This window comes from Motacilla alba, chromosome 1A (assembly GCF_015832195.1).
Source record: "Motacilla alba alba isolate MOTALB_02 chromosome 1A, Motacilla_alba_V1.0_pri, whole genome shotgun sequence".
In the NCBI taxonomy this organism is placed as follows: domain Eukaryota; kingdom Metazoa; phylum Chordata; class Aves; order Passeriformes; family Motacillidae; genus Motacilla; species Motacilla alba.
This window is the reverse complement of record NC_052031.1, coordinates 33,373,923-33,385,050: the sequence shown is the minus strand read 5'-3', so window position 1 is coordinate 33,385,050 and position 11,128 is coordinate 33,373,923.

The window sequence follows — 11,128 nt, the reverse complement described above, 5'->3', positions numbered from 1 at the left end:
GTGACTGAATCCAGTTTCTTCTAACAAATTATTATGTGCTCTGTGACATAAATTCCAACCATTAATCACTTCCATAGGCATGAAGCCAGAAGAATAGCACTATTAAGACTGGTTTCAGCTAACCCCTGAAATATTTTACTCTTGAAAAGGTTGCATTTTTCTAGACAAAGGAGGTTTACATGCAGCTTGGCAAGAAGTTAATGTGAAAAGGAAAAGCCAAAACAAAATCAACTTACAACTGCAAAGCTTTGACTTCTGAATGAAATGGTTTCTTCGTATGTTTTGCCTATATATAAGCCAGGAAACATATATAATCAGTGAGTTACAGTGCACAGATGTACTTAAGTCTTGTTAATATGGGACTCCTCTATCATAAAAGGAAAATGCAAAGTTATTTACCTCACTGACATGCAATACTTGGGCCACAGGGAACATGCAAGAACTGTGTGTGCTTGCCAGATCAAAATATAAGAATAAACCTATGCCACAGAAGATACCAAAGACTTTTCCTTTTCCTTTGCTTGCAGATGGGCACAAGGTCCCAGGAGAGCTCTTGCATTGGGAGTGTTTCCAGGACGGCTGTAAGAGATCCAGTTCACACTCTTGCCCATAATGAATGGGAATAAGCTACACTTTATGGGAGTACATATATGCTAATTAGCACAATTTCCTCTGCAATTATATTTTAATTAAACAACCTTTAACAGAAATCAGACTGATACCAAGTCCCCCCAAAACAAGCACACAAAAAAGCCCCTGCCTCTTCAGCTGCAATGGCAGGAGCTTAGATTCTCAGTCATGGCTGTAAAATTGCAAGACAACACCACATAACAAAGCCCAAGAAAATTATTACAGGATTTCCTGTACATAAAGTAAATGTACTTTATGCACATAAAGTAAATAAATAATGAATAATAAATAATAATTTTTTAAAAAGTTTTTTATGTACATAAAGTAAATAAAAACATGTGCAGATACTTCCTATCCTCTTGTATCTCAATAACACTAGCCAATGAGTTATGCATAACATTCTTGACAGCAAGAGGCAACTTAACTTTCCCTTCTTCTTTTGTTCTATTCATTTATACCCAGGAAGTGGAATTTAAGTAGATAATGGGCATATAAGATTTTACATAGAAAGCTGAGCATTATTTATCATCCATTTATAGAATATTAACAGTTTCATGGTTCTTTTCCCCTTTTTTGTCACTGATATTACACACTTTTTTCACTGCTGTGTCCAAAGAATTAAAACTAGTAAATGAAAAGTGAATGGTACAAGGATGCTGAAGGTGAGCTCTGGGACTATGAAGAAGAGAGAAAAGTGTGCCCCTCTCCCATGGGATTTTCCCTCTCTCCAGATACCACAGCTCAGAGCAGTGATGCCATGGAGCACCCGCACTGCTGGCAGGTGCTGGGGACTCACCATCTCTGCCTGTGCAGAAGGCATAAAACCAGCTGGAGGCACATAGGAAACTTTCTCTTCTGTATTGCCACATTTTGGTGCTCTTCAATCTCTCCACTCCTTCAATCTCTCCAAATAAGGTTTGCAATAAAAGCAATAAGAAGAATGTAGTGGCAATGCATTTCTTAGGAAGAACCAAATGCTAAGCAATAAAGCAATGCAAACCCAGCATTATTGATGTTCATTTTTTAATATTGACAGAGGTACAGCAGATCCTCTGACAGATTTTCTGTCCTTTGTGTGTTTAACCATGGTACTTCACAAAGCCTTATATTAACCTACTTTTTCATCTGTGTCACAAGAGTGATGATGCTGAGTTGGTAATAGACTTATCAGGAAAAACAAAAATTTAGCTTTTTTGATATTTAAAATTAATGTGATTTTTAAATATTATTTTTAAAATATTTTACATTTCAAAGCAATACATATTTTGATACATTAACCTACTTTCCATATTGTCAGAAACCTGTTTGGGGTTTTCTTAATTAAGAGCTTTTCAAATAAAACACATTAATGTCACAGGAAAACACAGTCCCAGAGTTAATTTTTACTAATTAAAGTAGAAGTATTATCCTTTGTTACTTCAGGAGGGTGGAAACTGTGTCCTATCACTTGGATGGGACAACAGTGAAACACATTCTAGTGCTTAGGCTGATGTAACCTGAGAGATGAAACTACAGTTTCACACCAAAACAGAACTGTCCTAAAGTCAGTCTGTATATAGTAATATCATCAATGATACCTTAAATGGTCTCTACATAATGGTAGATTGTTGAATTAAAACATGTCTAAAATCACAAAAATGCAGCAATTTTATATTTGCTTTCTGTTGTGTGCAGAAGTAACAAACTTTGCAGATGCAGAATGTCAGTAAGCATCTGAAGGAAAAATCTGCATTTGTATTCTGAGAACTCAAAGGCACTTAACATGAGTTTTGTAATTTATTGCCATCATGGGAATCATAACTTTCAGGAAAGCCTGTGAGTTTCTCAAACTATATTCCCAGCATCAACCTATTTACAGAAAGAATTTCAATGAGAATTACAATTATATGTGGGGCTGATGAAAAGCATCTTTTCCCACATTGGTGCTGCTAGAAACTGCCAGTCAAAGCATATTTCAGTATTTTCTATCTTAATGATGAGATTTGGGAATGCATATACACTAATTGTTTCCAAAAAGTACAAAAAAAAAAAAAAAAAGAAAGAAAGTGCTGAGTTTTATATATTTCATTGCTTACCTTTGTGTATTAATGTCTATGCAAAATTCAGCATAGCACAGCCAATTAAAAACATGAGTTGATGAATACTTACATTGCAAAGTGGCCTCTGGAAAATTCTTGTCTACCATCAGTCAGATCACCACAACAGTTGCTACAACTGGTCTCTCAAACACAATGTCTATGTGCTCAAAGTCCTGCTTCGACACATTTGTCTTTTAAAAAAGCTACCGGTTATTTGGGTAATAAATGCCATTAACACAAACTTCAATTAGACAAATGATACCCTCTACTTCCTAGCAACACAGGATACAAAGAATGTTTAGGTAACATTTTCTAGCACTACGAATTCTACACCTGTTTTTGTATGAGAAAGATAAAACCATCATGAAGTCAGAAATTTTTGTTCCTCTTAGCTCATCAATAAAATCATATCCATTTGAAAATGTTCCAGACGTGCATTTTATATGGAGGAGCTCTGCTTCGGATTTATTCCCTAAAAATAATAAAATCTGACAGGACTGATACTTTCAGCTGCCTCTTAAAGTGCTTCCACAGTGTAACCACAGCAGTGCACCTCTCAGCAACATACAAATTTCATAGAAATGTGAAGAGAAAAAGCAATGTGATTTTGAAGAAAGTTTAAGGGAGAATTCACCATCCAGATAACACTTAACTTCTGTCATCCATTCCACTCAGGACACAGATGCAGATATGGCAATTTTCAAAGTATTTTGAGATTGAGGGTGCATTTCCAACGGTGGGCAAAAGTCCTAAGAAGCCCAATATGAAATATCATTCCAAACACGTATTTCTGACAGAGAAATATTCAAACTTTTGGCACCACAACATGGGTGGGCACCAGCTGGTCCTGTCACATACATTGAGCCACACATCTTGAACCACACACTTTTACACTGATACCTCGTATGTAACAGAGCTCCAGCCTGCTGTTACTTTGTCACATTGTCCCAAGCCTTAACGCTACTGAAAGACTAATTTATGCTCCTAGTAACATTTGAATGTGATAGCCACAAAGGATATAGTTGGGTCAAATGTTACCTAAAACTGTGATTCCATAATTAGCTTAAGCTGCTGGAATGCAGGCTGCCATCAAGCCTTGTGTGCCCATTGCCTTCCTCTTGCGAGCACAAACAGCAGCCCACCAGAGTTCAGCTCATACTGGTTATGATCTACACATTGTGTTATTCACTATGGACTTACATGAAAATGTGATTGTCTGTGAAAATTTATCTTCAGAAACGTCTGCTCCTAGAGTTCTTCAGGATGAACTGCTGCACTTCTATCCATGTTCCTTCCAATGTAGCCTAATATGCAGTTTTTCTACAAATCTTTGTGGAAAAATCAAACAAGGGAACCTGTTTAGGCAACAGCAAAGTTTTAAGCCAGTCACAAGTCCATGCAAACTGCTAAAATTACTGTTTAATGTTGGCTATCAAAGTGGGACTGTAAATCCCACCTTTTGAGCAAGAACTTCAGGCTCAAGCAATCTCAAATACTGCCCCATTCCACGCCCTCAAAAAAGTACACAAATCTTCAAAATAATCGGTGTAGCCATGTGTATTGCAAAGCACTCCAGAACTACAGCAGTGTGACTACTGGGCAAGGGAGGCACATTTCCCCTGCTCTAATGCAAGAGACACATGCTAGGCAAGGAAGACTTCCACAGAGACTCCACTGACATGGAAAATTCAGTTTGCACCAGCAGCCCTAGGAGTTAAAGCCCCTACTGTGTGCATTTGCTTGTATTGAAGAAACAGACCCTGAGGCATGGTGTAGGGCATTTGAATTTTTTTCCTTAATTTGTGAGAGAAGTTTACTCTGAGTTTGGGGAATTTTCTGGGCTTTTTACCTGAAATTACTTGCATCCCAGCCATGTAAAATCAGGCATCTCAGTCTTGCTTTATAGTAGGGCAGAGGAGTCCTCAGGCTGAGATCCAGTACCTAGAAAATACCTTGGAAGTGCTCCTCCAGAAACTAGTTGACAGATTGCTCTCTCCTTTTGACTGTTATTCTTGAAAAAGGAGAAATTAATATTTGAATATAAAGGGATAGGTTCCCCAAAAATCATGAAGTTGGAAGTCTCCTAAAGAACTATAATTATGTTAATACTTTGTCACATCTGTTCTCTTCAGAAGCCTCACAGAGATGATTAGGCAGAATCTTGCCCCAGCTGTGATTTTCAGCAAAGTGGTAGCATCTAAAACATGGCTGCTAACTTTGGACATAGTGTTTTGAGGGAACAGCAGAACAGTTGGTGAACAATTATGGGTTTTGGCCAGTAATCAAAAAACACCATGAAAAGGGTTCAATTGCAATTACAGTTATTTTCTTGGCAGGTATTAATGAATGTGTTTAATATTTTAGTGGAGATATTAGGTTTCTAATTAGATTAGATGTCTAACACCAAGTATTAGATTTAAAGAATCAATCACTTTAATGGCTGACTCATTAAGATACAGAGTCAACTATATAGGAAAATAATTTTTAAATCTATTTTTCTCAGGCAAGGATCTGTAAAAAACAAAATCAGTATTGAATAACTGGATTAGGATACAAAGAAATGCAGGTGTGCTCCAAATGATGCATGCTGCAGCAGAATGCTCTATAAGATCTCACACATGGAAGTAGGCCAAGTTTAATGATTTACAGTAGAAATTTACCTGGGCACTCAATTCCTTAGCATAACTAATATTATTATGTAATTCTTGTTGCCTTTCTGCAGGCTTAGTATTACCTATCTCTGAAACAGCCTTAAAAGCAAACACTTCTGTTAAAACAGCATCCTTTAAATTTAATCAGAGGATTTGACCTATCAATTCGATATGGCTCTGCTTTCCTGAAAAGCAAAATCTTATGTCTCAACATAGATTTTCCCCTTCCCTTTGTTTACATAATTTAGACACATCATTTTTGGAGGGCAAGAGCTCAGGCACAGCTGGTGTCTCAGCAGAGAACCTTTTCACAAGACCACGTCAGGTTCTACATGCTACAGCCCACTCAGCCAGCACACACCCTAAAGCTCCGTTATTACCCGTGTGGGTATTCTCTTCCCAAGTGGTAGTGGCTGCCAGCCACCACCAAAGATTACAGTGAGGGTGGTGAAACACTGCCACAGGGTGCCCAGAGAGGTGGTGGATGCTCCATCCCTGGAAACACTCAGGGGCAGAATGGATGGGGCTTTGAGCAACCTGGTCTATTTGAAGCTGTCCCTGCTGATCACAGGCTGTGGGACTAGATGCCTTTAGAGGTCCATTCCAGCCAAAACTATTGTATGATGATTCTGTGTTTTGTAAAGTCACTAACAGCAGTCCTTGTAGTCAAAATCTCTGGAGTTCAACATCCAGTGAAACACGGAATTCATTCTTTTTAAATGAACGGGGGCTGCTGAGCTGCTAGAGAAAAGATGCTTCTGCTTTTTAAGTCACAGCATTAACTTCTGGTATTCATACATCTCAATTCTAAAAGCATTGGAAACATCTAATCCAAATTCCACTGGGAAAAAAAAAAAAGCCATTTTTAATTTTTTCCAAACATTTTCAACATAGGTGATGCTGACAACAGTGTGGAAAAAATCCTGAATACAACAAAGATGATTGTCCAGCTCATAGTCTCTGTACAGGTACCACACACCAATTAATACTACTTCTTGTCAAAGTAAATATCAAGTTTTAAAAGGAACATCTAGCTAAAAATTCAATTGTGATTATCCAAATCTCCATCTGACTAATGAACCACTGTTCTTCTGAGAATGTCAAGATTCCACAGGATTCATTGATGTTTTAAAAATGGTATTTAATTATTAACACTAAGACCACTCAGTTGAAAGCTCTGTCTTCAACTCTTTTCTCTGTTGCTGGACCAAGTGTAGTATTTAGGGAGCTGTGGCAGTCTTTCCTCGCTGCTGCTCCAGAGAGGCACCTTGAAGCGACATGGAAGTACTTTGCTATGTCTGGAGCCATGAGCTTTGTTTCTGCCTTATGCAAAGTGAGCAGCAACAACATATCTGTTATACATCTCCTGAGAGTTAATGCTGAAAAGCTGACTTCAGACAGCTAAATAATTAACCTTATGAATAAGCAAAGGATTTGCTGCTGACCCACTTCCCAAAGAGCCTGCATGAGGCTGACTACACTCTTGTTCCATCAGCACCACAACAAACATATCACACCACTTTTGTCCTTCCCTCCATATGTTTCAGTGCTGTGTCGCTCCAGAATGTGTCTTGAAAGCCACTCAGCTGTGGAAAAAAGGTCTGGGAAAACTAAGGGCTGCTCAGCACCTTGTGGCCCAAACACCCCCTAGTGCCCTTGGTATTTTTGATTGAAGATGGTGAACAACTCCAATTACCTCAAGTTTCTTGTCCCAGCCCCGTGCAGGACACCGCAGGAGCTGCACACAGCCCTGCACATTGGACTCAATATGTGTGTGATGGCAGCATGAGGAAATGAGGTGATTTCAGCCATGCATTGTGCCTTTTGAAGCCCCTCTAGACAAAACCTGGATGCAAGCAGTGCCTGAGGATGAAGTGTGTCCTCCTCTCCTCCCAGCTCTGTTAGCACCAGTATGCTCCCAAAATAAAGAGGGCCATATCTGTGCTGATGAAGCTCTCCCAGCCGAGACAAGACTGCATCGACATCAAAGGAGGTTTGCTGGCTTGGTTTTATGGTTCACATACACGTCTCTTCTTTCAGAAATAATCAGTGCCTTCAGGGTTTTCTGCCACCTCCTCCTCCCTCTTTCCTGCCCTTGCTATGTGCCCATACCAGTCATGATATATGTTCCACATATGCAGGGTGTCATTGCTTACAGATTGGAATCTGGTGCCTTTCAGGATGCTGCAAGGTACCCGAGGTATGGCTTGGCTTTGCAGATATAATAGAAAACTTAAAGAAACTCAGTGCCTTCACAGAGGAGCAAATGGAATTGAGATTGATACCCTAAGAGCCCTAAAATGGCACCAGACATGTTTAGGCATCTGCATACCACCCTTATTTTTACTGACTGTAAGTGTTGCTTAAGCACTATGTACACATGTAGATACCTATTTATATACACTTAAGTGCAGTTATTTTCATCTAGAGCTGAATCCTGCTCTTCAATCTCTGCAGGATAGACCTCACCATGAGCTGAAAAGCCACAGCTATTTAAAGTATTTGGGGTTTTTTTTCTCCTTTAGCAGCATACATACTATTAATGTTGTTACACATGGGAGGATTGGATTCAGCTAGACACTCAAACAGAAATAAGCATATCTGACCTCAACTTTTCAAAATGCCCGGAAAGAAAAGATTCAGAATTAAAAGTAATCATAACAAAATAAGTTCAAATGTTGATATAAACTAATTTATCTCAGGTTTTAGATGACAGAATGACTAGCCATTACAGGTGATATAGGCTGTTCAGTGAGGACAACTGAAGACAAATAAAACACATTGGAATTTGTACAGGAATTTGTACAGAAATTTGTACAGTTAAGGGTTTTATAAACAGAGTCCATATTGCACTCCCAATATTCAAGCAGCTCTTACTGCTAAATTGAAATGGAACAAAATAATAGCAAACTCAGAGCAGAGTATGCTTTGATGTTTTGTTCAGAGAAACAAACTGAAGAATAATCTGCCTTCTGTTTCACAAGGTAGTGCAGTTATTAAACTGGTTTTGTTTGTAACATTACTTCCATGAAAAAGAAAAAAAAATCCCTTTTTACATAAAAAAAGAAAAAATTGCCTATATCTTCACTGTCAGTGTAGCATTTCATATTTTCCTAGGATTCAGTCTTACACATGGAATAAAATGGTAATGCTCTTTTTTTAAACTTCAGCAGCTACTGAAATAACAAAGGTGTGATTATAAGCAAAGATAGATTCCAGATTGATCCTGATCTTAAAATATAATATCTCTCAGCTTGTTAAAATAAGATGGCATCCTTGAAAGACATGAGACTTGTACAATTGGGCAAAAACCTTGAAAGAAGACTTTTCATGCTAGGATTATTAACTACCAGTACTACCCTATTAATTGCAGAGGTATATCTTTTCATGCTAGGATTATTAACTACCAGTACTACCCTATTAATTGCAGAGGTATATTTATCCTGAAGTCCAGTTTTCAAAAGGAATTGTACTCACCCTGAGCCCACTCAAAATGTCTCACCCAGTCGCATGAATCAAACCAATATGTTTGTTCAAGAGCTGTTCACAATCCTTAAAATAAAGGTCACAGTGATGGACTACTGCCTAGTGCCACCAGATAGCTCTGTTCCTAGGCACAACCCATTTCTTATTGCAGCTAGACCTCCACTGAGAATAAGATCCAAAACTAACCTGTCATATCTTACCAGAAATGTACATGGGTAAAAAAAATAAAAGGAGCTAATTGAGTTACAATAGGGCGAGGTGTAATGAAAAAAGTATATAATGCAGATGGAATATATCATCATTAGGCAAAGATGTGGGCTGTAGGAAACCAAAGAAACATTGAGAGATACTTTTCATCCTGGAATAGCTTGGCTTTGTGACCTGCTTGCTAAAGGGTAGAGTCTTTCTCATGAAACTGTAAGTACTAAAGGAGATAAACTCTCTTCCCTTGATCAGTGGATTTGAAAATTCACCATCAGGGATTTTACAGCAACAGATGGCACATCTGTCTCTGAGTTTCCTTGTTATTTTCGTGCCCTGTAAGAATGCACAATTCAGAATAACTTTACAATTGTGTGATTGTCTCCATTTCCCATGGAAAACCTTGTCATTTTGAGTCTGAGGATAATTTCACAGTAACTCATGCAATCATGAAGTGGTTTGGGTTGGAAGGGACCATAAAGATCATCTAGTTCCAATCCCCCTGCCATGGGCAGCAATACCTTCTAGTACACCAGGTTGCTCAGGTTGTTCAACCTGGCCTTGAACATTTCCAGGGGTGGGGCATCCACAGCTTCTCTGGGCAAGCTGTCCCAGTACCTCACCACCCTCACAGTAAAGAATTTCTTTTTAATACCTGATTTAAAACTACTCTCTTTCATTTCAAAGCCATCACCCCCTATCACTACATGCCCTTGTAAAAAAAATACATCTCTGGCTCTCTTGTAGGCCCCCCTTAGATACTGGAAAGCTGCTACAAGTCACATTTCTTCAAATTAGAGCTCCTCATGATCACACAATTAAATGATTCCTTTAACTTAGCCAGCTATTTTGAAACTGAGAGACCAAAGCTCACCTGGGGATAAATTAATGGTTAATGGCCATGTGGATGCACCTACATAATCTAACTTCTCTGTTTTCCCACATTGCTTTGCATCCATGTGTGCTGCACTCTCCTGAGCACAAATTGCCTGGATGTTACCTCTCTGTGGAAAGGCTGGCAGGCAGCCACAGGGCCCCACGCGTGACCCTGTACTCCTGGAACCACACTCCAGCAATACTACAGCAGTTGTGCCTTATGCATTTGTAGGGAGCCACGCAGAGGTCATGGATTTGGCAGTCTGGGAAGAGGAGACCATTTAGTCCTGCCTCAACAACAGCCGTGATGATGTGAAGATACACAGATGTATATCAAAGCCATGCTGAGAGGGGTCACTCTGGGAACGCTGCTCAAAGCAAACCAAGGCCTCTGGCACAATGATTTAAAAACAAACCGCTGGAAAGAAGCAGAATCCTGGCAACGCTCCAAGTACCTTTCCCAAGTACCTCTGAGCAACAGATGGACTTTTTCCAGCAAAGCCACCGGTTATGTATAACGCAGACAAAAGGCACAGAGGAGTTCATGGTCCTTACCCAGGCCTCCAGTGACAGCGAGCTTCCTCTCCCCGCAGCAGAGCCCAGAGCAGGAGCTGGGAGAACAGAAAGCTCTTTCACCCCTGCACGCACGCACAAGGCGTGGGAGCGTCTGGCCAGCCCCGAGCGAGTCACTGTGGGACTGCCGTGGTTTCAAATAAAAATAGTGCGATGGAGGTATGTTTATGAAAACATCAAATACAGAAAAGAAAGGCAATGTAAAACACACTTTCCTTTTTATAAGGCATATTTAGCATTTTACAAGGTATACTTTCCCAAGTGAGGAATGGAAAATTGCTAAGACATTGAAAGCACTCAGGCAGACTCAGTGTCATTAAATGTTCATTCAGTACAGTCATTCCAAAGAACTGCATTCTGTATGTGCTTGCAAGTAACAAGAAAGACCTTAAGACAAGAACGATGCTCTCTTTTGGCATGAAAATCACAGCCTTTGTCAGTGTTGCATAGGTAAATAATTTTCCATTCCCATCTGCAGCAGCTCTGGCAGATTGTGCTTCTCGGTGGCTTCACTGGGCGATTTTGCTGCTGTCTCTTGCCTTGCCGAATAAGCCGATTACTGATTCTTGGTGGCTTCCATCAGACCAACATCTTCCACACAGGAGGTGGGTGGGTGTGTGAGTGCAAGGGCTC